This window comes from Argiope bruennichi, chromosome X2, assembly GCF_947563725.1.
Source record: "Argiope bruennichi chromosome X2, qqArgBrue1.1, whole genome shotgun sequence".
Classification (NCBI taxonomy): Eukaryota; Metazoa; Arthropoda; class Arachnida; order Araneae; family Araneidae; genus Argiope; species Argiope bruennichi.
Window position 1 is genome coordinate 51,352,905 of NC_079163.1, and position 15,131 is coordinate 51,368,035.

A 15,131-nucleotide genomic window follows, 5' to 3' on the forward strand; every position below is an offset into this window, starting at 1 on the left:
GCTTTATCATATGATGTATATCGCATTTTATCAAGCTAAGAGCAGTTTACAGAAATGATTTTTAATGAAAAAAATCAAACTATTTCTGTTATCCCTTTTTGATTTCAGAAAGGAGGGGGGGGGCGACACTAGAGAGCGAGGGAGGACAATTGTCCCTCCCCCCCGTCGGCGAAAAATTGAGAATTTCGTTGGCAGAAATCTTCACCGTTTTCGAAGGGAGATGCAGAGAGTAGGAATTAAAAAATTTTAATTCTATTACAGTATAGTTATTATATATTATATAGTATAAAGTTATTATATCGCTGGCTTAAAGTTACTATAAAAGGCCGATGTAAGCGATAACCCATTTGCACGACCAAGGTTAATAACAGTTACATCTGAAGTATATCGAGCAACTGTTTCTATTGTCTTCCATTAAGTCTGTTTATACTATATTTGTCAGAATAATTGGCGACAATTGAATTAGATGTCGCATTTGGTCAACTTTTTTTGGTCAGTCGACTAAGAAACCAAAACAACAAATTAAATTGCTATGAATTGTTATTTTCATCAAATGTTTTGATCATTAGTCAGTGAAATTGTTTAAGAAAATGAAAACATCAATTTTAAACAAGGTTAGAGCATTAGGACAGTTCAGCGAATGCCCTAGCGCCTTTCGATTTGTTTATTCCGATTCAAATTTTACTGATAATTAAAGGAATGAAGTGACATTTTATTTATCTAATTGTTTCCTTTTTGCAGCAATTGATTTTTTAGATTTCCTAGTTTGTTATATTTTGTTTCTTTGTGATAATTCCATGTCTAACCAATGAATAAATAATAAGGCCATTTATTTTTTTAAAACGGTTTTTTTTCTCAAGATCTGATGGATCATAAAAAACACAAATGTAGAGAACAAAATGACTTTATTAGCAAAAATAATGCATTATCATGGATACATTTCGTTATAGTTGCTTTCGTTATTTAGGTATTTGTCATATCAGTGGATCAGATACCCTATAACCTCTTAAAAAAAGTTGCTGCCAGTGAAGCGAGATGGGCTTTAACGTAGTTTTAAAGCTCCTCATTAGTCATCCCATTTGAAAACTGAAAACAGGAGTTGTTCGAATTTAAGAACAGATTTCTCGTTTCTGAATAAATTCTTTCTAGAATAATAATTGGATAAACTCGCGTGTTCTAATAAAAATTTTTTTATTTAAAATCATTTTAACCAACTTTTATGCAAAATACCAATCCAAAAACAAAGACATGAAACACTATATATATATATATATATATATATATTTCTTCGCTTTGAAAATTTTCATCAGTGATCCATTTAAAAAAGTAATTTGTGTGTCAAAAGTGGACAAGAAATAATTTTCGTTGCCGCTTAGTAAGTTCTTACTTTCAAATTCTTGGATACAGCAAATGTTAAAAACACTGTGCAGTGCTTCGAATGCTCCAGAATCACTTGGTCATTTTTTCAGTGTGGAGGGAGTAGGAAATCACAAAATGAGTATTCGTCATGTCAAATAAATTGCGGTTAATAACGTTCTAGATATTCCTTGTTTCCGAGACTATTGCGGACAGAAGAAAAGTCTTGTGTGGTGACTTAACGTTTCCGTCGTCGTCTTGTCTATATCTCATCTTGTACATTATGAAATCATTTAAAGATCTGACTCTCGATATTTTTTTATCTTTAGAAGAAAAAGAAGTGTTGTAAATTGGAGATAAAATTGCATACTATTCCTCTTGAAATTTGACATTTCTATGGACTTGTGACTAGATTGCAAGAGTGTTCAGGAAATGGTGCGATATTTTCGCTGTTCCTAATAAATGTGTGGGGGATTTTTCCAGAATCTATAAATTTATCTCAAATACTTCATAGGCAGTCTATTACATCTGTCCCTCAACCAATAAAATTGTATCAGATATTGAATTGCACGAAATACACAAGGAACTAAAGGACTTTTTCCAGAAGCTGATTTTCCAATTGAAAAGTTATTTCATATTCGGAATGTTAACCTTGTAATAACCTTAAATAAAATATTATGCATTTATTCCTGGAGACAAATTTCAAATATATATTTTCATTAAACGATCTTTCCTCTGATATTTCCAAAAAATAATTTCAAATATTATAATAATGTACCAATTTTTTCAATATAGTCTTATTTTACCAATTTCAAAAACCATGTAGTTTCCTTTTTTTGATTTTATACTCCCTTATTCTTGTTACTCGTAATTATTGCATGCATTTCAGATAAAATATTTTTATTCAATAACGACAATTTTTTACTCTCTATTCTTTCATATAATGTATATTTCATTGTAAAATGTTATTTATTTAGAACTCTTTGTGAATTTTATTTGAAACCTACATATTAAAATTTTTGGGATAATTTATAAAATATGTATAGCAATTGGCAGATTGATTAAATTTAACTATCCTGAATAAAAATTATCAATAAGTTTTGTATAGTTTTAAACAAATTTGTGATTAAGTGATTTTTTTAATGTTATCTTTTAGTTTAGTAAAGGAATGTTAGTAGCGTATGCAAATTTCATACTTCTAAAAGTGAAAAAGGCGTAAATTCAACTTTTAGGAGAATAATTTGTTTTTATATTTGAATTCAAGGTAGATCCCATTATTCATATGGCGTGGCATGTCGTTTGAATGATGAATGCATGTGCTACCCCTGTAATTTCGCAGAAATGTTGAAGGAGGGGGTTATAATTAAAGGTAATTTTATAGTTAAATGTAATAATGGTAATAAAGCTGCCTTGCTGATGGTAAATTTAGAAATTTTCATGCTTTGAAATGATAATTAAAACTATTCTTGCATTTCATCATTTAATTTTCGCACTGAAATTTATGTTTACAAACTAAACATTCTCTACTGTTTAAGATATTCGCATGAATTTTACACTAAACGAATGCTTCTCTGTATTGTAAACTATAATTCTTACTTTTAATAGAACGTATAATTCATCTAGTTCGAGGAATTGAAAAATAGAAAATTTTAGTTAAAAAAATTTACATTTAGAAATTTAACAGAAGAAATATTCATCCAAATATCTTTTTTAATTAAAAAAATGGTACCAATACTCTCAGTTTTATTGAGAAGTAGTAAATTTATTTTAAACTAACTATTTATGCAGTAACTATTATGTAGTAACTATTTATTTACTTCACTAAAAATTCTACCAATAACTATAACTTTGGTGACCAATCCAAATTTGATTATGAGAAGTTCTTTAATATTTGATTTTATTGATTTCACTTCCTATAGCGTCCATTTAATTAAGTTTAATATTAAGCTAAAAATAACTTCATTTGTTTTGACTTTTATTTACTAAAATTTAAATAATAATATGAAAATTTGTTTCCAATATGAGTTAGGTACATTTAATTTCAGGTTATGTTATTGATTCTTCATTTTCTGTTATTTCTCGTCTTTCAGTCTTACAAGACTAATTCCCCGACAACATACAAATAATTAATAGTTTGAAAATAATTATTTATTATAATTAAATTAGTCATGAAATACATTTATGATATATTTTTGGAACATTTAAATGCCAAAAATTTGAGTAGAGGTACAGTTAGGGCAAGTGGCGCTCGTGGAATAGCGTTTTTTTTCATTTTATTAGGTTTTAAAAAAGGAAGTACATGAAGTACTACTTTGTTTTATTGATTTTTCTTCATTAGTCTGCTCGGTCTACCGATCACTAAAAGTGAATACCTAATGTGTATTTCCAGATCGATCATGAGCTGCATCACAGAAAAGACATTCTAGCTTTTATTCTTTCAATATATTCTGCAGTTTACCTACAAGTTCAAAAAAAAAAAAAAGTAATGATTGTTCTCTTGTACCGTTCCTGTATTCTGACTGTTCTAGTTCTATTTATGTACCATAAGAAGTGAGCATATTCTGAGAATATTTATTAACATGTCAGCTTATTCTAAACGATATACAAATCAAATTCTTAAATAAAATTTTGATACTGTACAATTCGAAAAGAATGTGCTTATAAGCTTGACGTGGTCAAAATATTAATTAAAAAAAATTAGAATTTTTTGTAATGCTATGACATGATTTAAAAACATAATTTATTGCACAATTCTTGGGTTTAGAGTAATTGATAATAATTATTCAAAACTAATGACGTAATCTTTGATCATTCGATGCTTTAAATATATGCATATTTTCAATTCAACATCATTTTTTTTTGAAAAACAAACAAACCTCAGCCGAATTTTATTTATTTAATACACTTAATTTCTGATCATTCTCTTCATTTTTAATTTCGTTTCAGTTTATTCTTTGGGAAGTTACATTGATTTTTATATTTACATAATACATGTTTTAATGCTATGCAAAAATTTTAAATGCTACTTTCTCAAATTATAAATTTTGACATAATTTTCTTACGAAAAACATCGCAAATTAAAATCTAATACGTGCTTTTTCTTCAAATTGCGTATAATAATTTCTCAATATGTTCTGCAATACCTGAACAAGAGAATAAGTCATCTGTTCATTTAAAAGAAATCTATAATTATTTTAATGCTCCAAAATGTAAAAAAAAAGAACATTTTATGTTATTTATCAATTTAACCTCAATATTTAACAAATGGATGGAAGAAGATCTTTGTTTTTAACTCAGGAATTAGCAAATTTATTTAATAAGCTACCTGAAAGATTTTTAGCATATTCTTTGATAAACATTTAAATTAGAAGGTTTTTCACTTTATACCTCTTTTCAGCCAAAAAATTTCACATTTTTTCCAATTTTTAAAATACTTTTGACATTTAACTGGTATATTTTGTTTTCACTCATGTTCCTTTCAATCTGTTTTAAGTAAATATTCAAAAATATTACAATTTTATAGCATTTTTCAAAAAACTTATCCTGAGCATAGTCACATATTAAAAAAAATTCTTCGAATGTTTATTTAGCCTCAGTGGCCTAATGTTCAATTTTCGGTGTGAATTAAGAGGATCGTAGACTCTAGACTCGATTTCATCAAAGATTTCAAAATGTATGTCGCTCTGAATACGTGTTAATTCAGTCGTATGAATTATGCTTGGCCAATTGAATCAAAGGTTAATTTATGGAGGAAGTCTACAGATTATAGTGTGGTAAAGTCTTATTAATTTGACTGATCGCGGCTCACAATCACGAGGTCAAATTAACGTAATCCTTATTTAATTCCAAAATCATTCACCATACGTTTAGCTCTATATAACTAAATTTGGCTATAGCATGAATAAACCCCGAAGTCTATACTAGCTATACATTTTGATTTAAAACTAGCCAATCCAGCAAGTTTTAAATCAAAATGCGAAAACGTTTTAAATCACTTTTTATCTTTACTATCTTTAAAAGCACTGCATATATTATTTTTTAGCACCGCTAGATTGTTAAAAATAAATTCCTTGAAAATTATTGCTATTAATTAAAATACTGAATAAGAAAATTGTTTAATTATATTAAAAAAGCAAGACAGATTTCTGAGCTTCAATTAATAGTTAATTTTGAAAGAACTACTTTTATTACTGTAATCACTTGATAAATCACCTGATAAATGTATTTGATTGTTTTAACATGAATGGAAGTAGATTCAAAGGTTTATATACTTCCACCAGTTTCAACTACATTTTCCAGGTTCGTTACCTCATTCATGAAGCTTCCATCATGCATTTATCATTCCCATTCTTATCTTCCAACAGTAAGAGTACCTCTAACCTTTCCTTAACCTTAGAGTATTAGGATCATTGAAAAAGTTCTTTTTCCCTTATCTTTCCCACTTGAAAAGGTAAGGGAAGCAATTAATTGGGTTGTTATAAATAATTCGGCTTTCTTTTTACGCATTTCTTATTACAGATTCTAGGTTGAAATTTTAAACACTCAAGGAACAGCTGAAATGTAAGAAAGAAATTATTTTTTAAACTGGCTCCAAAAGCTGAGAAATTTCGTGATTTTCTCAGATTTCGAGACTAATTTGATTTTAGATTATACGAAAGGAAACATATAAATGCAGTAATCTCACTCTCCACTTCAAATTAAAGCACTATACTGACTGAGCGTTTCGTTCAAATTTATTTTTTGATACATTACGTATTTGCTAAAACACTCTATACGAATAGATCTATCTGGATTAGGTCAGACGAACAGAGTCGATTTGAGTCAAATCAATTTTTCGACATGGTAGCCAAAAGCGACTTTGAAAATTCATAGTGTTGAATGCTTTAAAGGTGAGGCAAATATATTTTTTATTCTTTGATTTTATTACTTTAATTTATTTCTCAGTTGAAAAATGAATGCTTGTTTAGGTCTTGTATTTATTGAAAAGAAGACATGGATCGGTTGTCCACACAATAAGAAGTTTAAAGTGAATATTTCCTATGTACTTAATCTAACACAATCAAACTCATTTGGGGTTTTATTTTCTCTAAGATAAATTCGAATATAACCTATGAAAAGCAAGTGGTTTTTATTTGATTAATTTTAGTCTGATTGAACCACTAAATTGTATTAAACTTCATGCTGACTATCTTAACCAAAGATGGCAAAAATGTGAAACACTTTCAAACAAACTTCTGTTATTATTGATTGTTTATGGAAGAATGGCTTTGTGAACAAATAATTTGATTTGGAAATTCTAATCAAAAGAGGAATTCAAAGAAAAAATAATTGAAAATAAAACTTCTCATAAATAGTTTAAGAAATATCAATATATTAGAGGATCTATACTTTCATATCAACGATATACTAGACGAAACCGAATATTTATTACAAAATTAAATAATAAATAAATAAATAAAATATAAAAGTAAATATATACAAGAAAAAGACTTAAAACCAACTTGAATTCTAAAAAAAGTATCTGGATCCAATTCACGAACGGTTTAAGCGGATGGCAAGCAGCACTTGTCTGGGATAGTACAAATATATATGCATTACGTTACACTTGCGTTATATTTTTGCATCTTTATACATTACTTTTTACATTTTATAGTATAATAGAAAGAACAAACTCGTATTTTTCAAATTTGAAAATCAGTACTAAAAAATGATTTTTGAACTGATTATCAAAAGAACTAAATAATTTCATACTAATGAAATTTAAGGACTGTTTTGAGCTAAACAGATTTATTTTTTCATAAATAATTAATGTTCTTTTTTTTTTTCATGATGACCTGCAAAATAAGATTTATGTAATTATTTAACTAATAAATTATCATACGTAACAATTATCAGTAATTAATCAAATTAATTAAAGATCCTGTTTTCCCATTCCTCTGCAATACACACTGAAAATTTTACGTTTTGTATCTGTCGATGAATATAATTAATGAAAATAATATATAAAACTCTATACTGAAATTTATTTAGTGTGTATACAATTAAAACTATTTTATTTATGCATCTCTAAAATGTTCCTTTCTTGAAGTGTACGCAAGCGTTACTTGCAGATTTTCATTACGACAGAAAAATCTAAAATTAAAATATCAAGATTTTACCTTAAATATTATTTTGTGTTCACCATATTTAACTTTAAAACAAAATATTAGAACCTTTTTTTTTTTTTTTTGGCACAATACCTGTTAGGCGCTCAACTAATGGGTTAATATAATAAAGTTTTCGAAATGACATACATAATGCTATTTTCTTTTAATGGAAACATCATGTCCATAATTCTGCCCTTATCACCAATTTTATTATTTTAAAATAAAATTTCCGTTTTCTTTATATAAATATAAAATACATAAAAGGAAAGCATGGAAGAAATTAGTGACTGATTAACTTTCATTCTTTTTTGCTTAAATCTATTTTATACCTTTAATGAGACATACTAAATTTATATTTCTTTCTTTTCCGGAAACAATCATTATCATTAACACAACTCAATTTCTCACTACAAATATATTGTTTTACTGATTTTTCAACTTGAAATATTTGAAAACATGTCTAAGATGTTAAAATTTTACACTTTTAAGGTGCAGTTTTTAAATTGACGAATACAAGTTTAATCGTTGTTTGTATGAACTGAATGAATACTTAAAGGCAAACATTTCCGATAATCTACAGCGAGTTAGCAAACGCTTGTTGATTCAGAGGTATTCGCTCCAGCATTCCTGGATGCTGGGATGAGAGAAACTTTTTCAGCTGCTCTCCACTACCAACCCTGTCTTTCCAATCAGAAACATCCTCTTCTGCGCTTGCGCACTTCGATGTCGTGCACGGGATGGGACTATGAGATCCCGCGCAAATTCATCCAATGAATATCCGAAGTTAGTCCCGTGCATACCGAACAGAGGCAGGGGAATCAACTTCTCTTTGAAGAACCGGGGGTTCCTTTGCAGCTACTGACTGGGACAGCAGTAGAATTCGGTTGAGAACATACCTTGCAATATCTCCCTTGTCGTTTTTGATGGATTATGACAGGGAAGACATCTAATTTAGGAACAGTAGCAAGTGATTTTATCAGGTGAGAGCATGCTTTTTGAGATTCATCGTTCTATTTTCAGAACCATTCTGTTTAGTGATATATTGTATAGGCTTATCAAGTAAGTCGAATTTTTTATTTGGATTTTGCTCTTTGGGTCTGCTTATTTTAAAGGATAACTATCTTAATAAAGCAGGTGAGCCTACATGATATTAACTTAAGTTTGCTTCTTTTTCTGAAGTTATAAAGTTTAACATTTTTTATTTTTTATTGGTGCTTTTTCTATTTTTGTTTGTTGGGGTTCTTTTAGAGGTTGCCGGATTTCTTTTTTTTCTTTGTTTATATATTTATAAAAAATATATGTAGAATTGATTTCTATCAAATGTTTTCAAATGTAAGTACGGTATAAGAATCTTATAATTATTTGAATGCTATGTGACATTGCAGTATATAGGTTTCTTTGAAATATTTTTGTTGTGAAAATAACTTATTTTTGAACTATTATGAATAATTTATATAATATGAAATAAATTTTTGATAGTTCTGAGTGTGAAAAAAAAATTGTACAATGAAATAGTTCTTCGCAAAATGTAATTGGCATGCACATTTAATAGATTCAGTTTACTATTATTAAGAATGAATTTATTAGTAGTAGACTATTTAATTTAATCTAATTATTTTTCAGTTGTTTATAAGGTACATAGACTGTTGAATTAAAATTTATGTTCTTTGCTATATACGATATGCAAGTTGATTCTCTGCTGTTTTTAGCATTTAATTATTGAATCAGCATTTTGACCTTTCAGATATTGAAAAAATTTGTCCGAAAAAATATCTTGCTAATGTGACATTTTCAATAAATGCCTTAAAATTTATCTTTACCTATTAAGTATCGTTTACCCATTTAATATCCCTATTGAAATTGTTGTTTTTCCTTCCAGAGATTAAACAGGTTTTACTTTATAATTTATAAAGCATTTACTAGTTAAATCTCATCACCATAAAATATGCATAAAAACCAAAAATATAAACTGTGAAATTAATCAACTATTATTTCACTTTAAATTAAATCAATCAAATAGTATTTACATAGGCTTTATTATTGTATCATTTAAAATGCATTCGCAACTGAGAATATTTTAATGTGTCTGATTATTATGTGTCGGTAAAATTTAAAACGGACTGTAAACCTTTTTCCGAATAATTAATGATAATTTAAGTCACTTCATGCATTCTTGTGCATATTTCTAAACATATCACTTTTTCTGAAATATATTCGGTAATTCTTAATTACTTTCTGGTTGCAAATAAAATTGCAACAAAAAACTTTTTTAAATATACGACATAGTTATAGCAACTGATTTGGCATATAAAATTGTTTTGTTTCTGAATGATAAATTTGGAACTAACGTAAATCAACTGTTTGTGATTCCCTTTCATTAAAATTTTAATATAAAACATGATTAGCAATACTAGAAATGCAATGAATTTACATAAAGTTTCCATATTCAAATAAATTAACTATATAAGCTTTCAGTTTAAAAGAGAAAAGCTTTAAAAAATGTTTACTTAGATGATCAAGTTTTTAAACTAAACATCATTTGAAATTACTCTTATCTAATGGAATAGAAAAACGAAAAAAGGAATTCAGAAATTATTTATATGCTAAAAATCAGCGTTTTTTAAAATATTCTTTTCCACTTAAATACGTCGAATTCGTATTCAAAAGGAATTCTAAGAGTAGATGGAAAGTACAAATAAACTCAAATTAAAAAAGTTTGAATAATTGAATTTACGATTTTGCTCTTTAATAGCTCAATTTCGAAGAAACTCCTGTGGAAAGTGACAATTTATGATTTCCAAAAGCATGGCGTTTTGTGAAAATTCGCTTGTCTTATTAAAATTTAGTTGAAAAAGTGTATTTTAAAATGTTAAATTAATGCAAAGCATCTAAAAATGTCCGAAAAGTTATTTTGAACTGTTATCATTACAATAAAATAAAAACTACAAAATAATTCTTCAGAACTTCTGCATAACTGTGATAAAGTAATTAACATCTAATAAGGAAGATGAAAGAATTAACTTTTATTAATTATTATTATTCGAAATTATTTGAACCTTTTTTTTGTATTCGATTAAATTTGCCGAATTTTTCGTCCACAAAAATTTAGGAAAATACACATGTAAACATGAATTATCTCCTGACGAATAGTTTATGAAAAAATGTAAAGGACCACTCGGCCGCTTAAAGGATTTAAAGACAAACTATTTTGTCTTTGATTTAAAAGCTGACCAATACTTAAATTATTTTCAATATTTGTAGAACGCCACAGGATCATATAAGAACGAAATAGCCTATTCATACATTGAGTTCTATAAATAAAAATGCAGTAATGTTATCATTATTTTTAATACTTATATAACCAAATGCAAGGTCAGAATGTCAATCATCCATTATGGCTAAAAGCAAGATTTTACTAATAGCAAAAAAAAAAAAAAAAAAAAAAGTATAGTTGCAAGGGAAATTCCTACTTCTGAAGGAGGGAAGAGAGAAAAGCAATTGGTCTATTTGTTGCTAACAGACACACTGGGAAAATGATGGATAAACCGGGTTCTGAATGCGAAGATGCGAGAAAAAGACAAAATGCTGTGCAAAAAGAAACCTGATATTACGAGAAGTCGCTAAGAAAAACGCTTCAGCTACTTATTTAGATTGTCACAACTCCTGCGTCTTGGATGCAATTGTTAAAGAAAGAAAAAGTTCAAAAAGTTTCAGCGACTTGTTTAAGTACCAAAGCTAATGCGCTATTTTTCAAGGTACATCTCTTCATTAGAGAACACGTGCAAGCTGCTACAGACCTTTATGAAATTTTTAACAATTAATTGAATGACTCTTTTGATTTGAAGTATTAACTTATAAATTACTCAATAGAAGAAATAAAGAATTCGCACACTCCAAAGAACAGTTGAGGTCTCATTTATTCTTTTAAGTGACAAGAGTCTGCTAAAAAATCCAGCAGATAATTTTCCTCTGCGATCTTTGATATTCCTTTCTTATTAATTTAAGAGAGTATATTTTATATAATTAAATTTATTCCATTTAAAAATGATATTAGTTATAACCGTGGTGTTTTTTTCGAAGTAGTTAAATTAAAAGAGAAATTTAAAGTGAATTTTAAATAACTTAGTATTCGGATATCTGCTGAAAATTCTACAATCAAATTATCAGTAGTTGTTAAAAAAGCTGCATACCAAGTTTTGAAGTGTTTACAGTTTACCCACTTTTGGAGGTAATTTCAGTTTGATTTTAGTTATTTTTTAAAAAATTTATGCTTAAATTTAACCCATTCACTGCTGCTTACGATCTATATCGTAGGAAACTTCTGTAAAATTAAGCCCCTGTAAATTTCTCTGGCAGTGAATGGGTTAAATATAAGCCCTTAATTTTAACATTACTCATTTTAGATATTTGAAAAACGGAAAGATAATCTCAACTTTAAAAAGAGGACAGTCGTTTTGATTTTGTTTGCGTCTTTTACGCTTTTCCTTTTTATTTAATTGCTGATACAGTTAAAAACCGAATGATGAATGTTTTGCGCTTATTTATATGATATTTAATCAATGCGCATTTTAAATCAGTCTTCTACACAAACTTCAAGCGAGAAAATTCAGATGATTTACAGGAAGAAAATTATATAAACAGTTTTCAGCTTTAAGTGAAGTAAATTCCCTCTAATTTAAAGAAAGAATGCTATTAAATTTTATTACTGGGAATAAGATGATAGATTTTATTAAATTTTTTATCCATCTGCTGAATTTATATTTTAAGAATATTATTCATCATTTACGAAAAGATCAAATCGAGTGCTCACTTAACTATTTTAGTGAAAAAGGAAGTAATACTTTCTTCGTAAGATTTTAACACGAATCTTGCGGATTTGATTCTGACTTCGAATCTCATACATTTAATTGCCAATGTTCTTATAGTATGTAATAATAAAGATACTAATTTATTATTATAGCAAATCTCAAGAAGTCACATTTAAATAAATGCATCAGTCAAAAATTTCCAGCTTCACTCTTAAATAGCTTGTTACATAAATGTTTAAAATTTTTAATTTTCCATTTTAGGACGACAATTCGGTACATACGTAATTTCATCAAAAGCTCAAATCAGCTAAAGAATCGAATGTAGCTTGAAATTTCCAATCACTTTCTAATCGTATTACCCAAGGAATTTGAAATGTTTTTTCCCTATTTTCTCCCGTTAATTCTAATTATTGTCTCGTCATTTTCTCAAAGCTCGAAATGACGAGTCCCTTTAAAAAAATAGTCTTCGTTCAATTTCAAAACTGATATAAATCCAACCAAACAAAATGAAAATTGTTATTGCTCTTAAATTCCTTGTCAAAATCTATCTAAATTTGAAAGAAATATTTAAAATTTTTTAACATCATTATCCCCTAGGGAATATACTGAATAATTTTTCGCGAAGCATGACTGAATCTGCCTCTTGGATTATTCAGTTCCACTAACGAACCTTGGAATATAATTATTTGCTATCAATACATTATTTATATTTCGTCTGAATATTTTGCTTCCAGGTATTGAATCTGGAGGGATAAAACGTGATACTCTTTTATTATTACATAAAATTGCACAAAGGATAAAACTTCTACTTGTCTCCCCCTACATAAAATTCCGATAATCATCTGTATTTTTATTCTTTCTGATTCATGTATTAATCATCTTGCTAACCAACTAGTGTTACGCAGTTGTCGACATTTACGGGAAGAATTATATTTCTTTGCCTGCGGTTAGAAATTTACACGAAACGTGTTTCAATGAAAACTGACTCAGTCGGTCAGATTTAATTTATGTCGATAAATGCTAAAGTTCCTTACCTCCACTAGCAAAGGTTTCAGAGTTTTTAGTTGAATAAATTTCATTTAATACACGTACAGAGAAATATTTCAAATTGCATTTTAAACTAAGATTATTATGAAGTTATAAACATCATTCTATGCTATTACTAGCAATGTTGAAAATGAGAAAACTTTTCAAGCATCAAAACGATTTTTTTATTATTTTCTTCATTACTTCTTGATCGCGGAGTTTATGTTATATTAATAAAAAATCATTCTATAATTTTATAAGTTTTCCTTATAAGATAACATGGTAGTATTTTTTTTATTATTTATCAAAACACTGATTCCGTTCTCATAAGTAAAATCTATACTAATGGTGGAAATAGAAGCAATCTTATCTTTGCTTTGTAGTAATATGCAATTTACCAAAAATTTATCTTTTTATACTGAATGATTGTGATAATTTGACATACAATGTATGCATTATTAGATTTATGCATGAAAGATGTCTGCTTTTTATATGAAATAGGTAGTATTTATAGGAATTATATGAGGGTTCATTTGAAGATCTGACGCAAAATGGCTTCTATATTCTATCTAAACAAAATGTAAGAATAATAAATCTATTAAATAAACTAAATCTAATAACTGCGTATAAAAGTTTAAGATAATTTTTATATAATTAGTTCAGAAACAAAATGAATGAAGAGGAAAATATAATATATCCTGAATTTCAGAAATAAATAAATAAATAAAAGTATTTAAAAGTTAGGTTTTGCAGTTACTAAATATATTTAACTTGTAAACATAAGAAAAATTAAAATTTGTTGAATAAAATTGATATTATAATTTAATGAATGTGCCGTTTTTAATAGTAAGATAATGATTTAGTTCCTACTGAATCGCCTCGGTTTAAAGAAACAAAGGTTTTATTAATTTTTATTGCAGAAGTTGAGAATATACGGATGTCATGGATATTAAATCAAAATTTTCTCATTTTACATTTATGATGTACAATTACTTATCAAATAATAATTTTGAAACGAATTTGGATATTTATCTGTAAGTAATAAAAGTTCAATCATTCCCACTTGTTATGACTTATCTTGATTTTATATGCGTGCAATAATTCCTTGATTACAATAAATAAAAAAAATGTTAAAAACATTTTTTTAAGGAATAGATAGAAGTTTTAGTACATCCGTATAATGTTTTTATTTTTAGAATACAATAACGCGATATTTTAAATTTGAATTCCATTTAACCTGTATGCGTCAAGAAAGGTTTAAGAAGTTTTTGGCGTGAATCGCTTGATTTCAGAATTCTTTTCTGAACCAATATTTATAAATTACTGGATATATATTTTGAAATAACTATTTATTCCTTAAAGGTATTCATTATTCACTTTAGTAATTCATTACTCATTTATTTAATCTTCTGGATATATATTTAAATAACCTATTTTGTTGTCAAACAAACTCATACTTTTCAATTTCGATAAAAATAAAAATTCCGATAGCGTACTTTATATTTGTCGATTTAAATAATAATAAAAATATTAATTATTAAACTCATATACTCAGATTTATATTCATCAAAAATATTCATTAGTCAAAACTTTATCTTTTCCATTTAAAATTTTATCCCCATTTCTTTATTCATAAACAGAAGTTCAGAACTTTTGCATATTTACATATCGCAATGAGACTCTCGTACCTGTACACTTATACGATAGCTTTTGTTTTGTTTTTGCCAAATTTTATTCGATATGAATCTTCCATCCTTGTAAAATATAGAAAAGTTCCTTTCTTCTTTTTAATTTC

At 27.4% G+C, this 15,131-nt stretch overlaps 1 protein-coding gene across 2 annotated transcripts in view; it reads left to right on the forward strand.

The window, feature by feature from the left end:
• The window catches only part of LOC129960877 (uncharacterized), a 116,954-nt gene that overhangs the window by 11,841 nt on the left and 89,982 nt on the right, over positions 1–15,131 (forward strand). The window contains exon 1 of one of the 2 annotated variants that reach the window (XM_056074586.1): positions 8,298–8,482. The exons of the other annotated variant lie outside the window; for it this stretch is intronic. The gene's annotated coding sequence lies outside the window, so the exon portion shown is untranslated. Of the gene's footprint in view, positions 1–8,297; positions 8,483–15,131 lie in introns of those variants that run through there. 2 annotated transcript variants of the gene reach the window in all.